The sequence below is a fragment of the Gekko japonicus genome, unplaced genomic scaffold (genome assembly GCF_001447785.1).
Source record: "Gekko japonicus isolate JY-2015 unplaced genomic scaffold, Gekko_japonicus_V1.1 scaffold3649, whole genome shotgun sequence".
Lineage (NCBI taxonomy): Eukaryota > Metazoa > Chordata > Lepidosauria > Squamata > Gekkonidae > Gekko > Gekko japonicus.
The window spans coordinates 5,057-14,809 of NW_015175479.1; the positions used below are offsets into that span (position 1 = coordinate 5,057).

At 46.3% G+C, this 9,753-nt stretch overlaps 1 protein-coding gene across 1 annotated transcript in view; it reads left to right on the forward strand.

Annotated features, from left to right (window-relative positions):
- The first annotated feature begins 2,029 nt into the window (after positions 1–2,029).
- MRAS (muscle RAS oncogene homolog) overlaps positions 2,030–9,753 on the forward strand; it is a 94,412-nt gene continuing 86,688 nt past the window's right edge. Inside the window, exon 1 of the mRNA XM_015425968.1 lies at positions 2,030–2,116. The gene's annotated coding sequence lies outside the window, so the exon portion shown is untranslated. The remainder of the gene's footprint in view (positions 2,117–9,753) is intronic.

Consider the following 9,753-nt stretch of genomic DNA (forward strand, 5'->3'; position numbering starts at 1 on the left):
AATGGCTCTTTGAAATAAAGAAGATGCTCAGAAAGTTCTCTCATAATAACTAATTTACTAATACAGAACAATGTGAAAAACAAGAACTCTACAAGTATATTGTTTTACTAACTCTTTTAATACTAATATTAAGTTTAACATAAAGGGGGTCTCCCACTCTTGGGTTTTTAGTTAGTGTGCGTATCTTTTCTTTATCCATAGTTGTAGTTCCCCTTCCTATATTTTTCTTTGTAGTTTGTCGTCTTATTGAAAAAATAAAAATACCCCTCCAGGGGTTTAAAAAAAGAGAGAGAAGGGTTGCAGCAGAAAGCCCCCTGCAGGGCAGTGGGTGTGACCGAGGCAAAGTCACCATGGAAGCACGAAAGAAATAAGGAACAGAACAGGAGCCCGCCACTTTTGCCGTAGTTCCCTGCACTCCACACAGCCAATGCGGTTGAGGGAGGGGGGAAATGAGAGGAGGAGGGGATCCTCCTCAGGTTACTTGGGAGTCAGTGACTGACTTCCACTTAAACCCACCTTCCACAATTGGGGAAATAACCTTCCTCCTGCCTGTGAGTGTGAGTTTATTTTATTTTATCAGTGCCCCTGACTTATTTAAAGGCCCCCTGGCTCACCCAGAGAGCAATCTAAGCACATCTAATCAGAAGTCCCATTTTATTCATTGAGGGTTACTCTAGTTCACATCCTTGGGTTCAAACTGGCTAAAGTGGTTAAAACGCTGAACTGCAGGCCAGAAGGTGGGTAGTTCAGCAGTTCGAGACCAGGAGTGAGTTCCCCTCTCTGGCCCCAGCTCCTGCCAACCTAGCAGTTCAAAAGCAAGAAACTGCCAGTAGATAAATAGGTACCACTTCAGTGGGAAGGGAACAGCGTTCTGTGTGCCTTGGAGTCTTGTCATGCCGGCCACATGACCACGGAGAAGTCTTTGGACAGCGCTGGCTCTTTGGCTTGGAAACGGAAATGTGCACCGCAACCCTAGAGTCGGATTCGACTGGCTTTTGGGCAAGGGAAACCTTGACCTTTAAATCTTCATAGGATTATATTGTAGTTTATCTAGAGATTGTTTTAAGCAGAAACGGCAACACGTGCTTGCATTGCATTGCATTATCCACGTGGGAAAGAACCTGGAGCAGGAGGTGGTCTCGATTAAACAGCAGAGCACCAATGGCGTGGATTTTGTGTATGTGGCACGTCTGGCGCGTATCGTGCCATTCTTATATTCCAACTACAGTAACGTTGAAAAGAGGAACAGCTGAAATCCCGAAAGTCTTGCGTGATCTCGAGCCTTCTTTAGTTCTCCAAAAAGACATCGACGCAAATCGCCCTCCACGCCCTTTTGTCTGGTTTATCGCCTCGAACAAGGCCACACGGAAACTGCCGAAAGCCCCGAAAACGCCAAACGGATCGTCTCTCTGCGGAACCCATGCCGTTTTGCAGCTGTGGGTCACATCTGGATCCCGAAGCGCTTTTAAAGCGCCTCCGTCGACTCTTCCGCGGCTCCGGTCCACCTTAAAAAAAAACAAAAAAAAACCCCCAAACCCGAGTCATTCCGAGAGGTTTGGCGGGACCAGGCCATTTCCCAGACGGAGGTCGCCGGGCTCGATCAGAAAAAGGTTCTTCTTTTTAGGATTCCAGGGAAGCCGGACGGCAGAGTCCTTGGGGGGGCGGTCGTTGAGCGTCCCGGATACTGTCGCCACAGAGGTAGTGGTTTGATCGGCTGGTCAGCAAAAGACAAACGGCAGTTTAAAAAAACCAACCCCAAAACCCTCCCGTCCTCTCAACACCCCCCCCCCTTCCTCCCGAAATCTAGGTCGAATCTATTTATAGTAGCCGCGGCTGCACTATAAAGGACGGGTGGTGGAATCGACTCTGCAGGGAGGGCGCTGTCGCTTTAAGAGGGGAACGCGAGGCTGATTGGACAGAAACTGGTGGGGGAGAAGAGGAGGGGGGCGGGACTGGTGGAGGAGGAGGGGGGCGTCGATGACTGTCCTTTTCTCACCGCTTTTTCGGGGAGGGGGGGATGGAGGGAGGGAGTTGAGGGGGAAAGGGGAGGCGACTGGAAGCGGCCGGGAAGTTCGTCGTGGGTCTGACGAGGCTTGGTCATCCCGGGCGCCTGTGGGTGAGTGGCTTTGTACCCTGACGCGAACGCAACGTGGTTCCGACCGGCTGCGTGTTCGAATGGCGCTCTCCGTTTCTGTGCCTGCCTTGGGGTTGGGGGCAATGTTCCCTCTAAGCTCTGGAGTCTTGTGAGCAAAATTTCTACTTTGGGAGCTACTGGCATTAAAGTTGTGAGCGAGCGACTTGGCTACTGCATAAATTAGTTTGCTCCGGAGCCATCCCTCCTGAGCTAAGATAAAAATATGTGAGTCAGAGGCTAAAAAACTGTGAGCTAGCTCACACTAACTCAGCTTAGAGGGAACACTGGGTGGGCTGCTCTTTATATCGGGCAAGAAAGGGGCTTTCTCTTAAGAAGAGAAGGGTGGTGGTGGTGGTGGGTTTGTTTTTCTACGCCAGCCTGAGCAGGATTCCGAATAAGTCGTTGCCTTTCGAGAGTCGCCGGGGACCGGAGTTCCCTCTAAGCCGTGGAGGCTTGTGAGCCAAAATTCTGCTTTGTGAGCTGCTGGCGTTACAGTTGTGAGCGGGCGGTTTGGGTGCTGCATAAACCAGTCTGCTCTGGAGTCCTCCTTCTTGAGCGAAGGCAAAAAGGGTGTGAGCCGGAGGCTTAAAAAATGGTGAGCTCGCTCACACTCACTCAGCTTAGAGGGAACACTGGCTGAGGACCGGGGGGGGGGGGGGGAGAGCGCAAAAGAAATGTTTAAGAACGTTTCCCGAATGCGTTGCTTTTGCGAAGCTCCTTACATCATGTCAACTCTGCCCTGCTTTTCTGGAAATGACAAGAGACAGATGCCCCACTTCGTTGGGAAATAAGTGTTTCTCTAACTGGTTAGCGATGCAGCTGTTCGCTTAAATAAAACACTGGCATGCTTCCTTTCAGGGAGAACTTTCAGTGTGCTGCGAACTTTGCTGTTGTCCTTATTTATTTATTTTGCTTGCATGTGCATGCAAACACATCTGTGCCACCAGATCTTGTCCATGTTTCTGTAGGAGCAAGTCCCACCGTGTTAAATGTGGCTTCCTCCCAAAGTGAGCAGGCATCAGCTGCAGTTGCCTGTAGTACAGATGACCTACAACAGAAAGCATCTTTCAGGTTCTTTCTCTTAACAATCTGTGTGGGTCACTCTTGGGGGGGTGGGGAGTCAGTGTCCCAAAATGAAAGCCTTGAGCTATTGTTCAAACAGGGTATAATCAAAACCTTTTTAAAAAACTTCATTGGATGAATTGTTCATAGTATGCTCTCATACAATGTGAATCATGCACACAGGACTTGGTGCCCTGGGTTTGGAAACAGAAGTATGGTCAAGTGAGAAAGCGCAATGAAAAGAGAGTAAAGGATGATCCTAAGCAGGTCTACTCAGATGTAAATCCATTGAGTTTATAAGGCTGTACTCCTAGTCAAGTATGCATCAGATGGCAGCCTGAATTTTTGAAGGAAAGCCCAATCTGTGGCAAGAAATTGAACAAGTGGGAAGTTGCGATTTCTTTTTCCGGTAGCTCATTCCCATGACCAGTGAGAAGCTGATCCACCAGGTCAATACTGTGACAAGTGTGGACTTAAGTTGCTCCTGGCACTGTGACCTTTGCAAGGTGACAGTGCAAGTGCTCAGAATTGCAGGGAACAATAGCAGAAGGTGGATCATTCCATGGTTGCCCTGTTTCTAGTATCAATTTCCTGGAGCAACTGATACTGGTCCCTGTTAGTAATCTGGCCTTAATCAACAGTTCATAATGCGAAGGGTAGCATACAAGCTAGTTCTTCCGCACATGGCTTGTGGTTGGTTTGCTACAAAGCCAGACAGCAACATCTTAGCTCCTCCCCACATTATAATTTTGCAACGTGAGTATGACCTCCACATGGGGAAAACATAATAAGTATACTTCCTTTGTTACCTGTTTGTGTCACATGTGCTTTTCCCTGCATGTGTTATCTGGAAGTGATCGTCATCATGTATGCCTCTTTCAGCCACCTTTGTGGTGGGTTGGGAGTGTGCTGAGCTACAAGTTCAGCATGTGGTGGGGAAATCTTGCTTTACCACATGCTGTAGATTTTCTGTGGATTCATGTCGTTCTCAACAGACCCATTCAGCATGCAAATTGTCTTCACAACAGTTTTCTCATGACCTTAGAAAGTTCTTGGTAACCTTGCTTGTGCATTTTGTGCCATACATGAATGTTCCTGATACATCATAAAACACAGAAGAGAAATTGAATATACTGAGCCAGCTCTGTGTATTTGTCCTACTGCAGATGTGGGTGGAGGGCCTGACAGATGAAAAGATCATGGCGTGTGGAAAGTTAAAGCCCCCTCATTTAGACTGTTGGATGACCATAGGCCAATTATTATCTCATAGACTAGTCTACCTCACAAGGCTGTTGTGAAGAACAGTTGGATTTACCCTGAAGCTATTTGGAGGAACCAATGGGATAAAAGTAAAAAAAACAATAAACCCCCCCCCCCCCAGCTTCTTCTATAATTTTAAATACATTGCCATTTCCCAGTCCAAAGTACGTGCTCTATAGCAGGGGTCATTTCGTAGAAAAAGAGGTGCAGGGGCTCATTAGCATTGCTCATTAGCATAACTTATTTGCATATGTCACACCCCCTGACATCACCAGAAGTGTATCAGAAGGCAACACCCACCACTCAGGCTCCACTGGACTGTTCTGGATTGCTAGCTATTGGGGGGGGACATGCAGATCGGTCCTCACAGAGGAGGGAGAGCTTGTACCTGAATAAAACCTGGTCTTAAAGGTGCCACTGGACTGTTTTGGACCGGGGGGGGGGGCTCTGCAGCTTACTTGGCTGCTTCTTGCTCTGACTGAGGGCTGCTGGGAGCAGGGGGTGGGGCTTGTTGCATGTGCCCACCCCCTGGGTTCTTTACTGCCGGAGCTCTGCTCCTGTGCACTCCTGCAGGAAAAGACCCCTGCTTAATATAGCAAAACCATTATTGCTATTTCCATCATTGCAACTAATGCTGCTGGCTTGAAGTCACTTACTTATGAACAGTCCTATTGTCCTCAGCAGGACTTCTGGTAAGTGTCTTCTAGTAGTTCAGTATCTCATTACAAAACATGAATTGACAACCAGGGTTTTGATTCCTCAGCTGGTGTTTTAAATACCTATTACAAGCTGATAATGGGCATAGTTCTGTTCCATTGAAATAAGAGGTGCTTGCATGTGGTCAGTGACTGTTATTCTAGTTTGTAAACATTTGACTCTGAGTAGTACATTCTTATTCCACTCTGTCTCCAAGGAGCTTGGGACATTATGCATGGTACTGCCTTTCCCATGTTATTACAACCACCTTATGAGAAAGTTTAGTCTGAGAGAAAGTAACTGTCCTGAGGTCACCCAGCAAACCTGGGTCTTGCATATTCTAGTACAGCACTTGAATTCTATACCACACTGACTGTCTAATATAAGGTTTAAACCGAGTTAGGCTACAGTCCTAAGGACACATCTGTGTGGGTAAGCCCCATTAAATAACATGGGCCTTACTTTTGGTTAACCTTGTTTAGGATTGCTCCCTGAGCCAGACAAACACCCAGAGGCATATTATTTATTTATTTATTTTATGACATTTATACCCCGCCCTCCCCGCGAGCAGGCTCAGGGCGGCTTACATAAGGCACCGCATGCGTTCAGTATACAAATTACATGATACAGAATATAGAATTAAAACAACTTAAAACAGCTTAAAATCAGTTCTGCGGATGCACATATAACTTCTAACATCTTGTGTAACGGGGGGGAAGGCTGGGGTGATGGAAAGATGTTGCCCCACCCCCCTGGTGGTCTCTCTTTACAAAGAGCGGTGGTGTAAGTGGCTGTGGTGACTCCTACTCATAAGCCTGGCGGAAGAGCTCTGTCTTGCAGGCCCTGCGGAACTGCACAAGGTCCCGCAGGGCCCTGATCTCCTCCGGGAGCTCATTCCACCAGGTAGGAGCCGCCACTGAAAAAGACCTGGCCCTTGTTGCCACAACCCAGTTCAGCAACATACCAGAATTTCAATGGAGACCATTTCCCCAAATTTATAAAGTGTAAAGGGTTGTGGAAATGAGAGTCCCTTGGTATAAGCTGAATATAAAGGCAGCAAATTTTTAAAGGCAGGGAAAGCTTGTACTGTAAGAGTTCAGGCTAAATGATACCATAAAGTCTATCTACAAAGGAAGCAATTATTGTAATCAGAGTATATTATAATAGATACTCAACAGCCCATGTATGGCATTAGATAGAGTGTTGAAATGACGAGACCTGGATTCTAATACCAGTTTAGCTTTAAAACTCCCCAGTTCACCTTGGTTCAGCCAGTACCTAAGTTCAACCTATCTCACACGATTGTTGTGATGATGAAAGAGGATAACCCCGCATAGTTCCAGAGCCTCCTGAAGGTCAGATGTAACCAAAGACACCATATGAGCCTCTGTGTTGTTTATGTGGTGGTGGTGGTGGAGGAGTGCTTGCTCAGAGATTTTTTTATTTAAAAAACGCCATTATAGCAAGTATAATTTAAAAGAAATATTAATACATGCATCTTAGAAACAAACAGAGAGCATAAATGAGTTAGTAACTCTTCTAAGGTAAATACATTAAATCAAGTTTACTCATATCAAATTAGGGAAAATAACTTGTTGCACTTGCAGGTGATATCATGGGAGGCCAGATTTCACCAAAATGCTAAAAATTTACATGAGTCTTCAGTAATTTAATTAGGGTTTCTAGATCCCACTGTTTATAAAACCATTCTTGTTCTGATGAATTTTTCTGTGCTGTTTTAATGCCTGATATATTTCTAACGTTCTTGCTGCAGCCATCAAGTACAACATTTTGATCTTGAAATATGTATTTTACTATAATGAAGCAAATAGGTTTCGGGGCAACTGAATCTTCAATATGACTGCTATTAAAAGAAGCCCAGCTTTATTACAAAATTGCCAAATACATAGAGAAGCCACTTTGTTAGCTTGGTGATGCTACCGTGTTTCTGTACCTGCCTTAAAAAAGAATTGATAAGTTTCCACTTATCTGGATTCTTTTTTTTTAAATTTCAGGACATGAGGTATATAACCATATCCAAAAACCCTACTGTTGCCAGTGCTTCTAGCCAGTATCCTGTGCTTGCTCACTGGAGAGGAATTGTACTGAAAAGACGCCCACATTCCAAGGTGTGGGGAGCATAGCAATTGCACTGCAGACATCGCCATGCCTTCCTTATATCAGGCCACTGCTGCACGTGCACACAGCTCTCAAGGGAGGGAACAGAGGTGCAGCTAAGATTTTGAGCTAGGGTTGCCAACTGCCTGGGTGCAAATGTCCTGTCCCTTTAAAACAGGATTAATGGGATATTATTTACCAGGTGATGTTGTTCACCTCCATGCCATGGAAAACTTCAGCTGCCGATTTCTACAGATGAAGCCTCTCCCAAAGGGGCACACCAGTTTTCTCCAGGCCTGTTCACTATGAGTGAATTTTGACTCATTGAATACAAGCACTTGGTTTAGGCAACTTCTGCTAGGTAGCTTCCTCACATATCCATCATTTTGGCTGGTGTTATTCCTCCCCCCCCCCCCATAAACCAGCTCCTTGCTGCAAGGGGGTTCATTACAGCCCTCACCTCTCAACCATCTTTGTGCTCCGTTCATATTCACCCCTCCATCATGCAGGCTGCATGGTTTATCAGATGTCAACTGTGATCTGAAGGAGCGTGTAACTGGAGGACCTTTTGTCTCTTCCCTGCAAGAGTGTACCTGTGCAAACAGGTAGGGGATGCCAACTGCCTGGAGCAAAAAAAAAAGTCCCTTTAAGAGAATTAATGTCTTGTTATTTACCAGGTCATTAACTTCCATTTCATGCATGTGATTTATTTACCTCCATGTCATGAAAATCTCCAGCTGCCAATATCCATGCATTAAACTTCTACTAAAGGCACAGGACATTTTTCTCCAGACTTGCTGAAAACATCTGAGGTCATTAATGAGCAGAGGGTAGGAACTGATCCCTCTCTACCAAATCCCAATACATAGAGCTGCATACCGAATCCAAGTCACATAGAGCTGCAACTGTAAATCCACATATTGATTGAAGAGCATCAGGAAAATTGAAAGCAAGGCCACTGAATGGGATTGAGTGAATGACCCCTGATTGAGTGAATGACGAGGTTCCTGCACTTATGAAACTGTCCTAACTGCCTATAAGACCACAGAGCTGTCCCTAGCATAGGATATCCATGGGAAGAACAAGTGTGTTGGTCATATAACCATCTGTTACGCATACTGCAGTGGTGCAGGAGGTAGGGAAGAACAAGAGAGGTCACAACCCCACAGCTAGGAAGCTGGAAGCACAGTGGTCATTGAGCCAATTGATCATGTTATAGGGTCAGCATATGGTTGGCACTGTATTGTGAATGGAATTCACTTTAGTTACTTCCCCTCTTGGATGGCTGCAAGGGTCCAAAGACACACAAGAACAAAATGTGTTATGGTGCACAGTAGCAGCAAGGAACTAGTGAGCATTATGAGTCTGTGTATGGTGGCCTTTCAGGTTCCTCAGCTCCTTCCCCCGACCATGGGTTTCTGTTGAAAGAAACACTGAGCCAATAATCCATCCTATGTAGTGAGTTGCATTGTAATGGCATGTGGACTCTCTGCTGGGGCAGCTGCATTGCGCTCTGATCTTGCAAGGCAATAGGCATGAGCCTGGTTGGCAGTAGCATGTGTCAGAGTGAAGTGGCTGGTATCATGATGTGTTGTGTTCTTTGGGTCTTTCTCCCCCTGCAGAAAATGGAACGGTGTCAGCATGCTATAGCAGTACCCTCCCCCCCACATACACTCCCTTTCTGTACTGCTTATACTGACGAATAGCAGACACAGAGGAAGGCAGGTCTGTTGAGGCAGTGAACAAAATACATGTGGAAGGCATGGGGAAACAATTGTAGCCGATTCCTCTCCCTTGGTTATATGGTGGGGGCTGTAGTGTCGTTGCACCCCCAAATGGGGGAGTGGAGGCTCCTCCTTGGTGTCTGTGTCCTGAGTTGAAAAACCTATAATGGATATGAAGAGCAATGAGCAGCAATAGCAATATACAACAACTAGGAATAAGGGCCATTGTGGAAATAAATATGACAAGCTCTAGAAAGAGGATCTGGGAGAGTGCCAAGGCCTTGGGCACTCAGCGTCAATGTGCTGTGGCGACCTCAGCAGGGTATAATGACACAGAGTCCACCATTTTCCCCAGAGGAACTGATCTCTGCTACTTGAAGAGCAGTTGTAATTTTCAGTGATCTCCAGCCCTCACCAGGAGATTGGCAACAATTGTTACCCAGGAAGAAATTTTGAGTGATTTCCACCCCTCTCCTGAGATTGGCAACAGTGGTTCCCCAGAAGGGAATGGCTGGTTGGGAGGGTGGAGTCCATGGCATTGTACCTGTCTGAGGTCCCACCCCTTCTCAAACCTCACCCTCTCCAGGTTCCACCCCTCAAATCTCCAAGAATCTCCCACCTGGAGTTGGCAACCCTATCTTCTTCCCAGCCAATCATCAACCTACCTTTATTTCCCCCTCTCTCTTCAGCTTTCCATTTTCGCCCTACACACACCTGCAGCCTCTTCCATGCTCTGAAGCCCTGACTGCCACAGAATCC